General features: G+C 56.2%; 1 protein-coding gene across 18 annotated transcripts in view; it reads right to left on the bottom strand.

Annotated features, from left to right (window-relative positions):
* KLC1 (kinesin light chain 1) overlaps positions 1-3374 on the bottom strand; it is a 58371-nt gene extending 54997 nt beyond the window's left edge. For all 18 annotated transcript variants that reach the window (XR_013827340.1, XR_013827341.1, XR_013827342.1 and 15 more), the window contains exon 1: positions 3081-3374. The gene's annotated coding sequence lies outside the window, so the exon portion shown is untranslated. The remainder of the gene's footprint in view (positions 1-3080) is intronic.
* Between the last annotated feature and the right edge of the window lie 14852 nt (positions 3375-18226).

The following is an 18226-nucleotide window of genomic DNA, read 5'->3' on the forward strand; positions in this document are numbered from 1 at the left end:
CCCTCCAGTCTTGGGAAGCAATATTCTCAGGAAAAGTTTAAAAGGTCACAAATAGCCCTCCAGAACCAAACCCAATAGACTTTTCTGTCCAAATCTTTCCTTACCTCTTAGCCAATTTGATACTGCCCTCCTCTTCTTCCCTGTGTCCCAGGGCTTTCCTACCCTTAGGGCCACTCCGCAATCTCTACCAAGTGCCAGAAGCTCTCACATCTTTATCTCCAGCCTAAATCTTGTCTTGAGCTCCAGGCCTGAATCTCCAACACACCACTAATCCACTTGGCCGCCCCACGAGCATCATGGATTTAACCTACCCAAACCCAAACTCACCATCTCCTCCTCCCATTTTCCCCATCGTGGTGGGTGTCACCTGCCAGTGAGTCACCCAAGTTAGAGACAGGGAAGTGACTCTAAATGTATTCCTTCACATTATGTGCCAAGCACTGACACTGAATACACCAGATAAAAATCCCCACCCTGCCCTTGTGGAGACTGAATGTAAGTGGAGACGACAGATAAACTATATAAGAAAATAATTAAGTAGGGAATTCCCCGGCAGTCCAGCGGTTAGGACTCCGAGCTCTCACTGCAGAGGGCCTGGGTTCAATCCCTGGTCGGGGAACTAAAATCCCACAATCCTCGAAATGTGGCCCCCCCCAAAAAAAGAATATAATATTGTACAGAGAGTGAGCAGTAGTAAGGAGTGTGTGGAGAAGTGAGGACATACTGATATCCTGAAGAGCAGACTCGGAATGCGACTGGGCGGACTTGAATGAGGGCAAGAGTAGGAAGACAAGGGGAAAAGATGGGGTGGGGTGCTTACAGGACACTGGCAAGAACTTCAGCAGAGGAGTGACATGATCCCACCTAGGTTTTAGCAGTTGGCTTGGGTTTGAAAACTGCCTATAGTCTCCTTCTGCCTACAGCCCCACCCTTCCCCCACTCCACTCAGGTCCCAAGTCAGGACCACCCTCCCTAGACACACTGTATATCGCCTTTCCTGATCTCATCCTTCCATTCTCACCCATTCCCAATCTGCAGCGCCACCACTCCCAGTCCCACCCCACTTTTCTTCAAGTCTCCCAGCCAGAATCACCTCCTCAGAGCACTCGGCACAGCATTCAATCTCATCTGTGGTACCAGACTGTGAGCTCCTCCAGGACAGCGACTGTCCCCGTATCCCCGACTACTCAGCACAGCACCTGCCATTCAGCTGGTTCAATAAACATTTAAGACCTTGCTTTCACATCTTAATAGGCTAACCATTTTTATCCTATACCACGAAATGGACACTTAAAACTTCCCTGTACTTTTTGATCAGTACTTTTGTACTGATCACTTCTTTGTTAATAAAGTTCTGGTTCATTATCATATTTCACTTAGGTTTCCAGGTTATACGAATCCTACACTTTAACTTCTGACTTTTCCACTTCTAATTTTCTTTTTGTACAATTACATTTTGCAATAGTTTATAGCCCTACATGGAAAGCTACACATTGACTTACCTATCTTTCAACATTATGAAACATGCTTAAGGTATAATTTTTTAAAAGAATATATAATTTAAGTAACTGCAGCTGAGTTTTTACTTACTATGCAATATTTAGGATACTATGTGCCTCTCTCCCCGGTGGCATTTCCTCCCTCCTCCTTGCTGCGATTCCCACGCATGTCTTTCTTCCTTTATTATGTACTGTCTACAGTACTGTTAGAAGACACTGCCAAGCTAGGTGAACCTGCAAGGCTGCCATGAGGTTACCACCCCAGGTCCTCCACGCCCCTCAGTGACAACAGGGCTGCCAGGCTCCACTGCAACATGAGGCTGCATTCTTAGATGACTTGGAGAAACTGGCTCTTAAGAGAGGGTCCTCCCCCACGACATATAATCCCACACAATCTGAAATTTTTAATGTTTAATATCACTGTACTCTTAGAGGTACTTAGGAAACAGAACAATGAATCAAATTTCCCACCTTAACTAAGGCTTGTTGCCAGTCCATAAAGGAGGGTCATCCTAAATAAGAGTATGAGATCTAAGGAGGTTGTTCCAATTTCTAATGGGACTATTCACTGAACTATTACAATGTATTCTGGGCTAATGATTCTGATCAGTGGCTTAGTCATGCTCTACAAAAAAAACCTTTGCATTTAACTAATGCAAAGGCTCAAAGAACCAACTGCCCCTTCACACAGCAGTTTAAATGGTGTATCACAAATTTTCTGCTCTCACACTTCTAAAGAACATTATTTTTGCAAGTTCTCCTTAACAAACGCTTAATATGTAAACTCTGAATGTGCTGTTTAACAAAACAGTAAAAAGCAGCAACAGTACAAAAATCTCTAACACCGAATTGCCTGGATCTACAAACCTTAAGTTATAAAACCATCCAATTCACCAGGCATTCGCTTTTTTAATATTTTATTTTAAATTTTTAAGGAAAGAGGTACATCAAATTTGACAACCGAGTAGATATTCCAGGACCGGAATGCTACAAGTTTAGTGGGAGCAACTCCAGCCTAGGCGAACACTGGGGATGAGGCGTTTCGGGTCTGGCCGCTAGAAGAAAGAGGCCGCGGGGCAGGCGAGGTCCAGCCGGACTCTCGGGAAGGAGCCCGCACGCTTCCGACCCGCCGACCGACCGCGAGCATGACAGGCGCGCCCGCCCTGGGCGGTGCCGCGGGAGAGGGCGGGGGCCGGAAGGAAGGGGAAGGACTCGGACAAAGCAAGCCGGGCCGGCCGCCCCCTCCCCGCGCGCCGCGTCCAGCCTCCCGTCCCCAGCCGCGCGGCTCCCGGGGCCACAGCTGTTCCCAGGGCGGCCGCCCCCGCCCGCAGCGGGGCCAAGCCTGCGACGCTGGGCCGGGCGGGGGGCCGGGAGGGGCCGGAGCCAGATGCGCACGCGGAGGAGACCCGAACCTGAAGGGGCCGTGACGGGGATGGGCCGGGGTCCTGGGCGGCGGCCGGGGCCGGTGGAGAAAGGGGACGGACCTGCTGGAGGCTCGAGGGCCGGAGAGGAGCCGGGAGGAGCCGGGGGCGGGAAGGGACACGGGTGCGGCCGGAGGACCCGGGCCCGCCGCCGACTCACCGTGCTGCTCCCGCGGGGCCGCGCGCTCGCGCTGTCAGCACCGGGAGGCCGCGGGCGCGTGCGCCGAGCGGGACCGCCGGGGCTGTCGCCTCGCCGCCTCAGGTGCGGCGCCGCGGTCACAAGCGAGGGGCGCCGGCGCGGCCGCCCCGCAGCATCCTCGGCCGCCCACGCGCGCTGTGTCCCGCGGCTCCTCCTCGCAGCCGCCGCCCAGCCAGCTCCGGCTCCGCTGCTCCCGCTCCGCTGCTCCCGCCGCCGAAAATGGCGTCTCCGCGTCCCTCCCCCGGCTCGGCGTCCCCGCCCCACAATGCCGCGCGCCACCGTGACGTCACCCTGCCCCGCCGCCTATGGGCGGGGCAGCTCGGGAACCTGGGGCCAGGCGGAGCGGGCCTCCTGAAGCCAGACGCGGTCCCAGGCTGGCTGTCGCGGGCCACACTGCGGGCGGGGAGGGGGTACTACCCACCTCCGTGGGCGGCCCCGCGCGGGCAGGGCCAGAAGGTGGCCTGAGGAGGGCGCTGGCCCAGCGCTGCCGGTCAGCACCGCGTCCTGGCCCTTCCCTCCCGGGCGCGGCCGTCTCCTCCTCTCATGTATCAGGAATAATATTTATTCACATAATATTTATGTGCTCGTTTAAATCTTTCCAGAACCCACGAGGGGGGCTTTCACCAGCCCCTCCAAAGGAAAGGGTCCTGAGGCGCTAGCCTAAGCCAGGAGGCCTTTCTCCAGGACAATCTGGAGTCTTCGGTCGAGACCCTGACCCCCCAGTCCCCACGCCTTGCCTATCTCGTTCCCTCGCCCCCGGGCCATCGGATCTTCAAGGATCTGAGTCCACGGGCTCTTTCCAAGCCCTCCCCTCAGCCACAAAGGCCTCGCAGGAACAGCACCTCAGGCTCATAAGCGGGGTGGGATGCTTAACCCCTAATGCCCGGCAAGAGCAGAGGTGCTGTCGCCCCCCCACCCACGGGCAGCCATCACCAGGGCACACCCCTGGGCGCAGTGCCACGACCTCCAGCCCAACCCAAAGGGCAGTACTTCCAGGTCAGAGGGTGCTTCTGGGCCGCATCCTGCTGCATCGGGGCTCTGCAGGCCTGACTCAGCAGCCAGCTGCGAGGATGCCTGCTGATTCAGTGGGCAAGACTCGGCTTGCTTTGCCTGCCACCAGCTTGGGAGACCACCCCCCAGGTGTCTGAGGATGCCCCAAGTGGCATTACTAACCAGGAGGGGTTCCTGTGCCAGTCCCCCCCACACTTGCTTTTAAACTGCTGTGTTTTTCAGATGCTACCACCCCAGCACCAGCAGCCGTTTTAACCCTGCGATGACCCAGTCACCTGGGAAATAAATGCTCCTAGATTTTCAGAGGGTGGTCCAGTTACTTTGCTTTCATTTGTAAATGCAAAGTTGAGCTAAAAGTGGGAAAGATCCTTGGTGACACAGCAATTACTGGGCAGAGAGAGAGAGAGACAGAGAGAGAGAGGCAGTTAATCAGAGTCAAACAACCCCTCCACATTCCCTTAGTGATTGGGCCGCACTGCAGCTTGGATGTCACCTGCTCCCCAGCCACCACCCTGGGGCTGGGCATGGCAGGCAGCTGTAACTGAAGTGCTCTGGAGAGGGGAGGAGTGGGCTGAGCTCTGGGCTCAGAGACTGTTCCTTCCACTCACTCATCACACCAGCAAGTAAGGAACCTGAGATGCTTATGCCCTCTTCCGATGGGTGGCCAAGATTCTACCCCTTTGCTATCGCTTTAGTCCATCCCCTCTGCTGCCGCTCTGTTCAGGCTCTATTATCTTGGTCTTTTATTCTCTCGACAAATATCTGGTGAACTGCCGTGGTCACCATGATAAAAGCCAAGATGCACCGGTAAACAGAATAGATAAGATGCCTGCTCTTTCTGGTGCAGTGCTCGGCAGAGAATTGAAGTAAGATGATGCGGCAGGCAGAGGCAAGGTGGTGGGGTGAGCTGAGACCTAAATAATAGGAAGCAGCCAACTGCAAAGCCGGCGGGGATGGCGGTGGGGGAGGGGGTGGGGGACACTCCAGGCAAAAGTCCTCAGGCGGCAATGAATCTGAAGTGATGAGGGAAACAGAGAAAAGGCCAATCATCCACCACAATCAGGGACCCTCCTGGAAGCACTGGATGCACCATCATTCTCAGGGCGGCGGGCTGGAGCGCCTGTCCTCACCCAGGGTCTCACGCTGAGACTAATAAGCGTCCGTCCTCCCTGAGAACCCCTGAGCAGCCTCAGTCTCTTCCAGTCCTCTGAATCTCATTGGAGCTCCCAAGAGGAGCACTGCTCTCTCGTTTTACAGATGTTGCAGCTGAGGTCCTGCTGGTTGCGAGGTTTGCTTGCTGCTTCCCGAAGAGGGGTTAGCTTGGCTTTAGGAATCAAATGGAAGCCCCTGGGCCCCTGGCACTGGCGGGGCCAGGAGTTGATGCCTTTGTGGTGGGGAACCCTCATCAGGGCTACTCAGGGGCCGCAAATTCATTCGTTATCTGACCTTCCCCAGAAACCTAGAGGCAGCAAACACGCTTGCACATCCCTGTAGCCAACAGCCTGCTGGGCCAGCCAGGGTCCTGGAGGGGTGGGGCTGTGCCTGGGGGGCAGCAGGGATCTTTGGCCAGAGCTGGGCCCTGCACCCGACCCCTTAGGGCAGGACTAGGGGTTCCTCCCACAGACACGAGAGGCATGAGAGACGTGAGCGGCCTCCCTCCTCACTCCCATGTATGTCTCTTCCATTTGGAAAGGCAGCCCATGTGGCTTGAGCCGCTGCCTCCTCGTTCTCTCTGCCTGTCCCTGTCTCTCCATCCTCCCGCCGTGTTCTCTGCCCTCATCTATTTCTGTCTGCTTCCCACCTTTCACTCCCCTGTTCCAAAACCTGAGAAATCAACAGGCAGCCTATAGGTCGAAACAGAGGTTAGGGCTGCAGTACAGCATACAGGGACCAGATGAAGCTGTGACTGAGGTCCCTGGTCGAGGAACAGCGGAAACAACCACAAGCCAACCTCCTGCAGTTCGCAGGCACCAGGGCATAGGAGATAAGCTAGGAGGGTGGCCCACGCTCATTCCACTCCCAGTATTTATTGAGAACCAATACCGTCTGGTGCGAGGCTGGGCAATAGGAGAATGAGGGGCACCTGCACAGGTGAGCCCAGGACAGGAGCTCAGACAGGAGGCTGGGCCAGGTGCGGCAGGGATTAGGGGACCCCATGCAAGAGGGACATTCACTTGGCAGGTGGGAAGGACCCAGCAGATGACGGTCCCAGTGGAGGAAGCGCCCAACCAACCACAGGATCCTGTCTCCAGTGGAGAATGGGGCGGGATGCCACCACGGTTATAAAGCATCCATCTTCTTACTGTAAATGTCTGTGGACGTCTGTGTCCAGGCGCAGCCCTTTGCGGGAGACTGGGATCTGGGGATTTCCCTTTGATCCTGCAAGGTCTGCATTCGGGGAGCGGGGGCCGGCCCCAGTCTGTGAGTGCCTGAGAGGGAGGGCAGGCAGGGAGAAGGAAGGGAAGGAAGCCTGCTTGCTCATGGCAGTGGGGAGGGGCCAGGAAGCGGTACTTGGGTGGCGTCCTCAGTCCGGAGGGGCGACCCATCTGGGCGGCCCAGGCCAGAGAGGAGCCTGCACACCCGCAGAGGCACAGGGAGGGGGGAGGGTAAACAGAGGCTCTACAGCCAGGACCCCCCAATTCCCTGCTGGCCCCATTGCGCGCCCCGCACCTCACCCAGCGCCCACAGCCCACACTCCTCTCTCGGGTCCACACCCCTCCCCGCCCCCTGCCCTAGCCTGGGCGTCACACCCAGCCTGGACCCCGCCCCACAGTCGGGCACAGAGGAGCCTGGGCATCATCGGGTCTTCTCCAGGCTCGGGAACAAGTGGCCAGCGCAACCGCTGGGAGGGGCAGCCTGGCATCCAGACCTGGGCCGGTCACACCCTCTCTGGTCTCTGGCTTCGATGCTGAAAATGGCATTTATCAGATTTCCAGGTGCTTTTCCTTTAAAGAGCTCGAGCTGTTAGCATTAATTAAGCTCCGGGAACTGCTCCCTCAGACAAATGGGAAACAGCAGCACCTTGGGTGGGGAGGAGGTGGGCGAGGGAGGGGTAGCTGCAGGGAGAAGCCCTGCCCCCTGCTTCAGCCTCCCTCGTACGCATTTTTTTTTTTCTGATGCAGAGGAATTGAAGCCTGGGTCCTGCTGGGGAATTTTGACCCCAGGGCCCCCAGCATTCCTGAATGCTGAATGGACTTCATCAGTTGCTTGTTTTTTAGGGAAAACTTACACAACGTAAAATGCACGCATCTTAAGGAGACCATCTGATGGGTTCTGATAAATGCTCATACCTGCGTAACTGAGAGCCCCGTCAGTAAATGGAAAGCTCCCATCACCCCCCAGAATTCCCTCAAGTGCCTTGTCAGGCAACCCCCATCCACTGCTGTGTACTGTCGTTTCCTTGGGTTCACTGTAGACTCGTGTTGCGTGCTCTAGCACTCCACATGCACGGAACCACACAGGAGCCACCTTTGTGTGGTACCTTTCACACAACTAGCAGATTCGCACTCATCCGTGTGGTTGCATGTGTGTTTGCCCCTGTTGATGGGAACTTGGGCTGCTTCCATTCTGGTCAGCATGAATAAAGCTGATCTAAACTTTCTCATACAGATCTTTGGGGAACCTGTATTTTCATTTCTCCAGTGAATACCTAGGAATGGAACTGCTAGGCTATAGGGCAGGGGTATCTTTAGTTTTATAAGAAACTTCCAGACCTGTTTCCTACGTGACTGACTATTTTACACCCCACTAGTGTTGTATGAGCATTCCACACGTGGCAATTCGCTATACCAGAATCCTTGAAGAGACGGTCTGGAACAAAGGACAGCCAGTACCGCCCAGGGGCGCCACACTTGGATTATGGGGGAGGGTGGTGCTGGCTGAGCAGAGGTGGTTGCTGGAAGGCCTCAAGCCTCCTGCAGGGAAGGGACAGAGTTCCTCAGTGACAGCCCAGCCGCCAGGTGCAAAGTCCCATCACAAGACATCCTGTAGGCCAATGATTCTGCTGTTCAAAAGCAATGATTAAAACACTGGAATATGCGTTCCAAATGTGCAGGAACTGGAGGTGTGGTGAGGAGGGGACACCAGCTGTCATCTCTGGGGAGAAGGCAGGGAAGGGTCAGGGTAGGTGGCCTTACGACCGCCCCCCCGCAGAGCCAGCTTACAGTTTCCAAAGATGGCAGCTTCGGTACGTCCCTCCCATTCTTCTTACACAGTGACTTTGACACTCCTCCCAACAAAAGGGGGAGTCTGCCCCCTCCCTTTGAATCTGGGCAGGCCTGTGATACAGTGGAAGTGACACCGTGTGACACTACACTACGAGCAGCTAGGTCTTAAGAGATGATTCTGCCTCTACCCGGCTCTCCTGGGAAGCTCCCTCTTGGCACCCGGCTGCCATGCTGCTGGGAGGCCCAAGCAGCCTCATGGGGAGACCACGCAGAGAAGCCTGTGTAGACAGTCAGCTGACAGCCAGCATCACCGTCAGACATGTGCCAGCCCCCAGCCCTGGTGTCACCCCAGCCTCTGAGACATGGAGGAGCACAGATGAGCCACCCCGGGTGTGCCCAGGCCAGACCCTTGACCCACCCTTGACCCCATGAGCACAGAACACTCTGTCACACCGCTGAGCTTTGAGGTGGTTTGTTCCCTGACGTTATGTCGGTTCCCCCAACGTGGCCCCATTCCTCTAGTGCTCATGGCCCTTTGGGAGGCCCTGACACCTGGGGACGGAGGGGCACAAATTAAGAGTGCAGCCCCCGCAGGACCCTCCCTCCCCACAGCTGAGGTGAGGTCATCCTCGCGGCACACCCATCCTGATACACGTGCAGCACGAGGTTGGCACAGAAAGCGTTAAAGGGGGAGGGAAGGAGGGAAAGAGGAGAAACTGAGTTCAGTCCTGAACTATGGCCTGTGAGGAGCCACACTGTCCTGCAGTCAGGAGAGCAGGACCCAGCCCCCTTCCACTCCGGCGCCGGCTCAGTCTATCCACCTGTCAAGGGGGCATAAACACGCTGTCCGTCTGGCCCCAGAACCGTGTGAGGAGCTGATGGGTGAGAAAGGGGCTCATGAGTGCCAATCCCATGTTCCACCCCAATCCCTACGGGGCAGCTGACCGACGGCAGAGCCTGGGGGCATCTCCACCCCCAGGGGAAGGGGCTCAGCCAGAGTCTCCCACGGCGACCACAACATGGGGCGAGATCCCTCTGCTCCTCTCTCCTTCTGGGGGGTGTCTACAGCAGTGCCCAGAGCTTGAAGGGCTGCAGGAGGTTCCAAGGCCTGGGCTGCTGTCCCGGCTTGCCCTGTGCCCCCAGCCCCCAAAGTCACAGGTGGATTCATGGCCTCCACTGACCGTGTCGTGCTCTCTCGCCTCCCTGCCCCTGTCCACCTGTCTCCACATTCTACGGCCCAGCGCAACTGGCCTCCTCCAGGCAGTCCTCCGGTCCTTCTCTCTCTCAGGGACTCTGCTGCTTCAGCTCTGCACTCCCCACGCAGGTGTGCCCTGGAGGCAGGTCGCCAGGCCCTTCCAGGGGGAGATTCTCTTGACCCTCCCCATAAGGCCCTGCTTGTGCAGAATGCTGACGGCCCAGAAGCCCACATCTTGGCCACCCCCCCTTTTCACCTGAGACAGCTGCAATCCCGGGGGTGGCGGTGGACTTGCTCAAGGACACAAATCTGGGGCTCCTCAGACAGCCAGATGGGTAGCTTATTCGTTTTTGGACAAAAATAGCCACGCAGGTGCCCAGTCTGTCCTGGAATCAGCACAGGCTGCAGCCCCCCTCCACCCACAGGAGTCTGTCTGGGGACTTCAAGCTCTGGATGCCTGATGGCGCCGGCCTCGTGCGTGCGCCCAGACGCGCCCCCCGGACTCAGCCTCCTCCCGTCCTCTCCACGGCATCAGCCTCGTCCGGTAAGACCAGGCTGTCTCCAAGCTGTTATGGGCACTCTGGGAGCACAGACCCCACCTCGATCTCTTTCCAGCCCCTCCTCCTTCCCACACACCCCAGGCCTAACTCAGGTTCTTGGACACAGTGATTCTGTCAGTGGGGCTGAATGCATGGACAAGTGAATGAACGAATGAACAAACGAGGAAACAGTCAACACCCCAGGTGCTGATTTCACATGCCCCAGGTGGGAATACTAGTCGGCTTCGCCCTTCCCCTGCTCCACCTGCGGGTGCCCCTGGACTTCTGGATCCCACCATCAGGCAGGGGGCTCTGTGTCCTGTGGCTTTCTTCCCTCTGCCTCTGTTCGGGGTGTGATCAGGCCTCAGCTTGGCTCTCTTTGTAGGAGCAGAAATGGCTGCACCAGTTCCAGACATCACATCTTTGAACCTCACAGTTCAGAAGGAAAGAGACCCTCACCTTCCACCCATCAGCAATGCCCTGGGCTTCACTGGGATTCCACCTCCCAGGTCCCAAGCCCCCCAGGACCCACCCCTAGCCAGGAGAACACCTCACACTGCTTGGCTTTGCCTGTGGCGGCTGCCCTGGGAACATGCTGCCGCAGGATGGGGGATGGGGACTGGAGGCTGGGGGCAGCTGGTCCCCTCTACGGGGGCTCTCTGAGCTCACGTAGGCCCGTCTCCCCGGGGTGGGGGTGGCGTGCAGTGGGGAATCTCCAAGCAGACCTTCTGCACGCAAGCCATTGGCTCAGCAGGTCAGGCTTGTTGACCCTCCCAGGCCCCATGAACCACCCTCCAGACTGACTTCCCCCTTTCCTCCCCCAGACAAGCCTGTCTGTATACAAAGTGCAATTGTGAGCACTGGTCACGCTCGTTTTCCCTCTTAGTAGACTTCTTGGTCCCCATGTGATCTGGTGCATTCACAGTCACCTTTGGGAGAAGAGGGTCAATTATTTTCTCCTACCAGAATCACCCGCATGTTGGCCCAGCTGGGACCACGTGACTTGAGAAAGGGAGCTGGGGGCGGAGGCTGGCCAAAGCTGGGCTTAGAGGGTCTCCCCCAGGAGCAGAAGCAACACACTCCCACCCTGCCAGGACGTCTGTTGCGCTGGTCACCTGTGCAGAGAGAAAGGCCAGGCCTGAGGAAACCTGCGAGCACGGCAGACCCAGGCCGCCCACACCCAGGGAGGGCTCTCAGCCCTGCCTGCGTTCGGTGCCCTGGGATGGGCCTCTGACGGTGTCAGGCCCCACTCAGCTCCGCGGGACAGAGCGGAGAGGGGGACAGGCGCTGAACAAGGATATGTGCAAGTGGATACATCACGGCCACAGGCTAAAAAGGAAAACACCCGGCCTTCAGAAGATCCGGGGTGAGCCCGCCTGGGCTGGGCTGACCTGGTCCATCTATGCTGCACCCTTGGCCTCTACCTTCGTTCAGCACCCGTGACCCCCATCTGTAGAGAAGCTTGGCAACCACAGACCACCCTTATCCCATGTGCTGGCACACCCTTTCCCCAAGAGCCAGCCAGGGCAGGGAGTACCATCCCACCCTGCAGCTGGAGACACTGAAGCTCGAGTGTGGAAACTGGCTGCGAGGCCTCAACTCAGGTCTAGTCCTTGGACCCAAGCCGAGTGCCCACTTGGGTGCTGCAGTAAGTAAGACCGAAGCCTTTACCCACATTCTCGCCTCTGGAGAATAGATTCAGGAAGAGGCTTTTATCTGGACATTTTCATCTATCGGTTCATTGTAGAATTTTCATTGTAGAAATCTATCAGTTCATTGTAGAATCTGCTGATCCATCAGACATAACTCTCGTTCTCCTCTTCCAGGGCTGCACACCGACCCAATCTCACCCAAAGTGCCATGCGTCCCTCCTGCCGTTCTCCCCGCTAACCCTAAGTCTGGAGCCCGTCAGCGTGTGACTCCCATGGCTGCCGGAACAAGAGACCACAAACCTGGGCCTTAAAACAACAGAAGTGTGTTCTCTGGAGGCCGGAACTGGAAGCCAAGGTGTGGGCAGGGCTGGTTCCCTCTGGAGGCTGTCGCAGGCCTCTCTCCAGCCTCTGATGTCTCCCGAGGTCCTTGGCTTGAAGACACATCACTTCAACTTTTGTGTCTGTCTGTGCGTGGCCTTCCCCTTTGGGTGTCTCTGTCTCAAGTATCCCTCTCCTTTCTAAGGACACTTGTCAAGGGATTGAGGGCCCACCCTAAATCCAGGATGATCTCATCCTGACATCCTTATCTTAATTACTTCTGCAAAGCCTCTGCTTCCAAATCAGGTCACAATTCCAGGTACGAAGGGTTAGCATGTGGACACATCTTTGGGGGGCCACCAGGACGGTCAGGCTCTTCACAGAACCAGGAAGCTAACATGAGCCACAATGTTACTTAAAGTTGTCCAGTAGCCACAGTAAAAAAGATGAAAAGAAGCAGGGGAAATTTACTTTAATAAGATATATACAGGGACTGCCCTGGTGGCACAGTGGATAGGAATCCACTGGCCAATGCAGGGGACATGGGTTCGAGCCCTGGTCTGGGAGGATCCCACATGCCGCGGAGCAACTAAGGCCATGTGCCACAACTACTGAGCCTGCGCTCTAGAGCCCTCGAGCCACAACTACTGAAGGCCGCGCTCCTAGAGCCCGTGCTCTGCAACAAGAGAAGCCACTGCAATGAGAAGCCCGTGCACTGCAACGAAGAGTAGCCCCCACTTCCCTCCACCAGAGGGAAGCCCCTCTTTTCTTTTTAAGGCTGTTTAATATATCTTACTGAACCCAATATATCTAAATTTTATTTCAGCATGTACCTATATAAGAAATGATGAGGTAGTTTGCATTCCTTTTCTCACACTAAGTCTTTGGAATCTGGGGTGGAGCTTATGCTTACAGATAGCTCAGCTCAGACAGGCCGCATCTCCAGTGCTTGCTACCATGTGGCCATGGCTGCAGTGCTTCTTGCCAGACATCCTGGGAAAAGCCGGAGTGGCCGTGCCTGGCTTGGAGCATCTTCTGGATCCCCTCCCCGCTCAGTCAGGTACTGACTCACCTGGATGGCCCACCTGTCCTCCTGGGGACACAGCCTTTTGCATCCCCTCCTCAGTTCTCAGCCCTGTCCTGCCCCACCTGCTGCCCAGCCCACACTCACACATTCCAAGCTCCCCTCTGGGACCAAAGAAGGAAGAACATGCCTTACGGCACCTCCCAGGCCAGCACTGACAGGACTTGCTGCGACAATGGAAATGCTGCACATCTGTGACGCCCAATACAGTAGCCACGGGCCACACGCGGCTACTGGGCATTGACAGGGGCTAGTGCGACAGAGGGACTGAGGTTTTAACTTCCCTTTATGTTTACTGAAATGTAAATAGCCACACGTGGCTACTGGGCATTGACAGGGGCTAGTGCAACAGAGGGACTGAGGTTTTAACTTCCCTTTATGTTTATTGAAATGTAAATTGCCACACGTGGCTAGCGGCTCCTGTACTGGACAGGCCACTTCTCACCACCTTCCTGGCTGCCCCTCTGGTCAGAGCCACCCGAGTCCCGGCAGTAGCCTACGTGGGGTAGCCCCCTGCAGAGTGACGAGGCCATGGCCTCCCTTGCACAGAGTCCTCGGTGGCTCCCCGGAGCACTCAGGGGAAAAGCCAGGGTCTGTGTGGTGGCCTGCCAGGCCCTGGCCTATCTCCTCCCACCCTCCTCCTCCATGGTTCCCGCTGTGCCACCACGCTGGCCGTCCTGCTGCTCTTGGCTCTGCCGGGCACACTGCAGCCCCAGGGCCTTAGTCACTCTTGCCCAGATCTGGGTCAGGTGCCCTTGCCATCTGCTCCTTCCCAAACTCCCTAGTCTGCTTGCTATTTTCCCACAGCACTGAGCATCTGCTATGATTTACTCTTTACTGCATACATGTCTGCCCCCTCTAGGATTTCTGCCAGTTTTGTTCACGGACGACCCCCCAGCGCTGCAGCAGTGACTGCAAGCCACCGCGCATTGCTGACCTAACAGGACACCCGGGAACATGGGCTCCGCAGCATCCATCCTCCCTGCCAGCATCTGATAGGCCAGGGGGCGGGCCCAGGACCTGGCCAGGCCAATCAGAGCAGATCTGATTCCAAATTGCCCCTGGATTGCAGGGGCCTGTGCTGGCCTGACCCGCCTGTCCCTGTGCTCCGAGGGGCCCCAGAACCCTCCTAGGGCCGTTCTGAGGATGCTAGGAAGCCACCTGAATAATGCTGCAGGAGCCGTGCCTGGCAGGCAATAACCCTTGCTCACTATTACTGTTGTTGTTATTATTGCTCGGTACAGGGGTCCAGGGCGCTACAAGTGCAATCATTAGCACACTTGTGTCCAAGGCCTACTCTGCACCAGGCAGCATGGCGAGTACCGGGCGGGGCGGGGGCGCGACGACAGGGATGAAGGTCACCTCCCCGGGCCGGGCAGTCATGTCCCTTGGTGACCTCTGGGCCCCATGTCTGCATGACCAGATGTTCTGATTCTGGAGTCTGTGGCCAGATGCAGCAGGACCCTGGCTGACGGGAGGTCTTGCTTTCTACGTAAAAGGCCCCCAGCCATGGCAGGGGAGCTGGGTCTGTGCCGGTGGCCCTGCCAGGTGTCTTGCTACATCCCTACCAGAATGGGTGCTCCCCAGGCCAGGGCCATGCTTGACATATGACCACTGTGGCCAGGCCTGGGGAGGCACCAAGGACACATTAGGATGCTGTGCTTTCTTTTTTATAATTTATTTACTTTTGGCTGTGTTGGGTCTTCATTGCTATGTGCAGGCTTTCTCTAGTTGCGGCGAGCGGGGGCTACACTTCATCGCGGTGCACAGGCTTCTCACTGCGGTGGCTTCTCTTGTTGTGGAGCACGGGCTCCAGGCACGTGGGCTTCAGTAGTTGTGGCACGTGGGCTCAGTTGTTGTGGCTTGAGAGTTCTAGAGCGCAGGCTCAATAGTTGTGGCACACGGGCTTAAGTTTCTCTGCGGCATGTGGGATCTTCCCGGACCAAGGCTTGAACCCGTGTCCCCTGCATTGGCAGGCGGATTCTTCACCACTGCTCCACCAGGGAAGTCCCTGCTTTCTTTTTAAAATAAAAAGCTCGTTTGCCTACTTGTTTTCCTGGCAGATGGGCCAAATCTTCACAAGCCAGTGCCCACAGCTGTTTGCTCATTCGTCTGGCTGTGGCTGGCAGACCCCGGGTGTGTGTGCCTGCGTGTGCACAGAGACAAACAAGCAAGCAAGCAGCGCCTCTCAAGGGCCTCTCCACCACAGCTCTGGCTTCCTTTGTGTTAATCTTCCCACTCTGCACCACACTGTGGATCCGTCTGGACGGTAAACTCAAGCCTTCAGGTGCGTGTGCTGGGGTGAGGGGAAGGGGGATGGGCCTGGGGGAGCTTAGAGCCCCCAGTTACCTGGATAGAAACCACCTCGAGACACCTACCGACCTCGTCCATCCATCTCATCCCCTCCTCCGGCAGCTCTTCCGGTACTTTTTCCACTCAAGGACCGACTTGGACTCAGTGAAGAGAATCATCATGGCAAATCAACAGCCAAGCAGCTCCAAACGCAGCCTGAACATTTCTGGAAGATTGATCAACGCATTTTCAATGGCACGAAAAGAAAGAAATGACTTTCCTGGAAGACCAGTGAGGTGAGCTGAGTGTCTGAGCAGGGGCACTGCCCAGCAACGAGGGTGGCTGTCCTCACCATGTGGGCACAGGGCACTGGGGCCAGAAGGTGGGCAGGGCGGCCCGTGCGGGCTGCTCCAGCCCCAGGGCTGAGAGCAGGGCCTGGCGCGCAGCAGGTGCTTCTGAGCATTTGTTGAGTGAGTGAATGAATGAATGATGAGCAAGGACCCTGCTGTCCTCACAGGCCCCAGACGGAACGCCACCACGTGCCCTTTGCTAGTGGGCGCACCATTCTCGGTCTACAGTGCATTCGAGGCCCAAGGGCTCAGATGCCAGAGCTGAGATGGCAAACAAAACCGTCTTCACTGGCTACAACGTGGATGAACCCTAAGGATGTCACGCTAAGGGAAGTAAGCCAATCGCAAAAGGTCAAATACGGATGAGGCCCCCCAGGGCAGTCAGACTCACAGACTGCTGGGGGCCAGGGGCTGGGGGTGGAGGCGGAGAGTTAGTGTTTCATGCAGACAGAGTTTCGGATGGAAAAGTCCTGGAGACGGATGGTGGTGACGTGAATGTACTTTATGCCACTGAACTGTTCACTCAAAAAATGGTTAATGTTACGTGTATTTTACCACACATACTCACACAAAATTACTCTTCATTCCGTTTGGCCTCTGGGCCTTGTGGTATCTCTGAGGTGAGGCTCGTCCACTCCGAGAGGAGGGCACCCCGCACAGGGATCAGGCTTCCTAAGAGAGATGCCATAGAGGTGCGCCTCCCAGCAAGGGGTAGCGGGCACGTCCAGAGTCACCAGCAGCCCAGCCTGACCCAACTCGCCTCTGCTCAGGTACAAGGGCTGCTTCCACGGAAGGTAAGTGAGTGACAGGCCCTCTCTGGGCCTGGCCTGTAAACCCTTTGCTGCTCCTCCAGCCTCCCTCCTTTCCTGCAGGCACGGGGGGGCAGTGCCCTGGGCCACTCGCCAGCCATGGACACGGCAAAGCTCCGTTCAGGTGGGCAAGTCTCCTGAGCAAAGCTGAGGGGCAGGCCCCCTGGGAAGTTTTTCTGGGGAGCCAAGTCTTGTAACACAAGCAAGTCTGCCAGCCAATCGGGGGGTAGGCTGCGCCTGAGGCCCCTGAGGTCAGGACACGGACCGGGAGTGGGAGGTGCCTTCCTCGGCGAGCAGATGCAAGGTGTGGAGGGGACAGTGCCCTGGAAGGGCTCGCGCAGTTGTCTGTACATCCCCACTTGAAGTCCCGTGTTTTAACATTTGCCTATCCACTTTGCCGTGCACTTGAAACTAACACAGCGTTGTTTATCAACGGTACTCCAACATAAAACAGAAGGTTAAAAAATAAAAAGACAAAATTTGCCTATCAACTTTACGATGCTATTTCTTTGTGATACCAGCAAGAAAATGTTAATTAACTAGCACTTAGATATAACTGCAGTACATTTTAAGTAGAGATGCTTCTGCAATTAAAGGAATGTAATTAAAATCTATGGTTAACCTGGAATATAAACATGCAAATCAGATCAGGTGATTCCATTAAATATTCTTCATGGGTTCTTCATCACGTGACTAATTTTTTCTCCTACCTTACATCCTGCTAGTCTGTAAGCGCTGCAGCGGAAGCAACAAGTCCTCACCATCACAGCCCCTGTGCCTGGCACGGACAGGCACTCAGTATCTGTGGGATGAACGAACTCTCCCACTCACCCACAGCCCTCATGGGTGGGCAGCGTGCAGCTGGCCAAGAGCAGGCGGCGTACGCCCGGGGCCCATGGGAAGCGCTGGGCTTTCCCAGCTGTGGCAGATGCGACGCCATGATGCAAAAACCTTGGGAAGAAAGGGAGGCGCCAGAGCATGTGTTCAGAAGGCCTGGAAGTTGTTAAAAGGCAATTACTTTGAAATAAGAATAACATGGGTGCAATGGAGTCTGAGAGGGAATCTAACAGGACTGAAGCCTCCCCTGTGGGCTTGGCCACACCCCAGAGGAGGAGAAAGCACGGCTGGCGCCAAAACCCCAGCTCTCACCGGCCCCCCAGTCAGGCGGCCTTGCTGAACAAGAACGCACAGCCTCCCCTTTGGGAAACTGATTCCCCGTAAAGGAAGGCTGTTCCTTTGCTGTCTGCTCCTCCCTGCACCGTCCCAACTTTCTAACCAGAGGCATTCTTAAATTTCTAACTTAAAAATTGTCAACAGAATATGCTTATTTGTTGTTCTGTTTTCAGAATCAGAAAAAAAGCAATGCTAGTAGGGGAAAAAAAATCAACACGCACAAAACTTTATCACACGATTTCCCATGAGTTCTCTGACTTCCCCACTCATCAGTAGTGTAAAATAGTCTTCGCAAACGTGCAGAAGAGGCCTGTTGTGCAGGCGCCCCCGTGGCTGTGTGCCCTGCGCCGTGGAAGTGGCCTGAAGGGCTGGCTGGAAAAGGGCCCGCCAAGCCTGCGTCCTTGGGGGAGGGACGGAGGGTCAGAACACAGCAGAGCTTCTTGGCAGCCGACGCTGCGATGCTTCCTCCAGAGCCCGTGTGAGGCTGCCGGCCACAGGAGTGGTGAGCGGGCTCATTC

The sequence above is a fragment of the Stenella coeruleoalba genome (genome assembly GCF_951394435.1).
Source record: "Stenella coeruleoalba genome assembly, chromosome: 2".
Taxonomy (NCBI): Eukaryota; Metazoa; Chordata; class Mammalia; order Artiodactyla; family Delphinidae; genus Stenella; species Stenella coeruleoalba.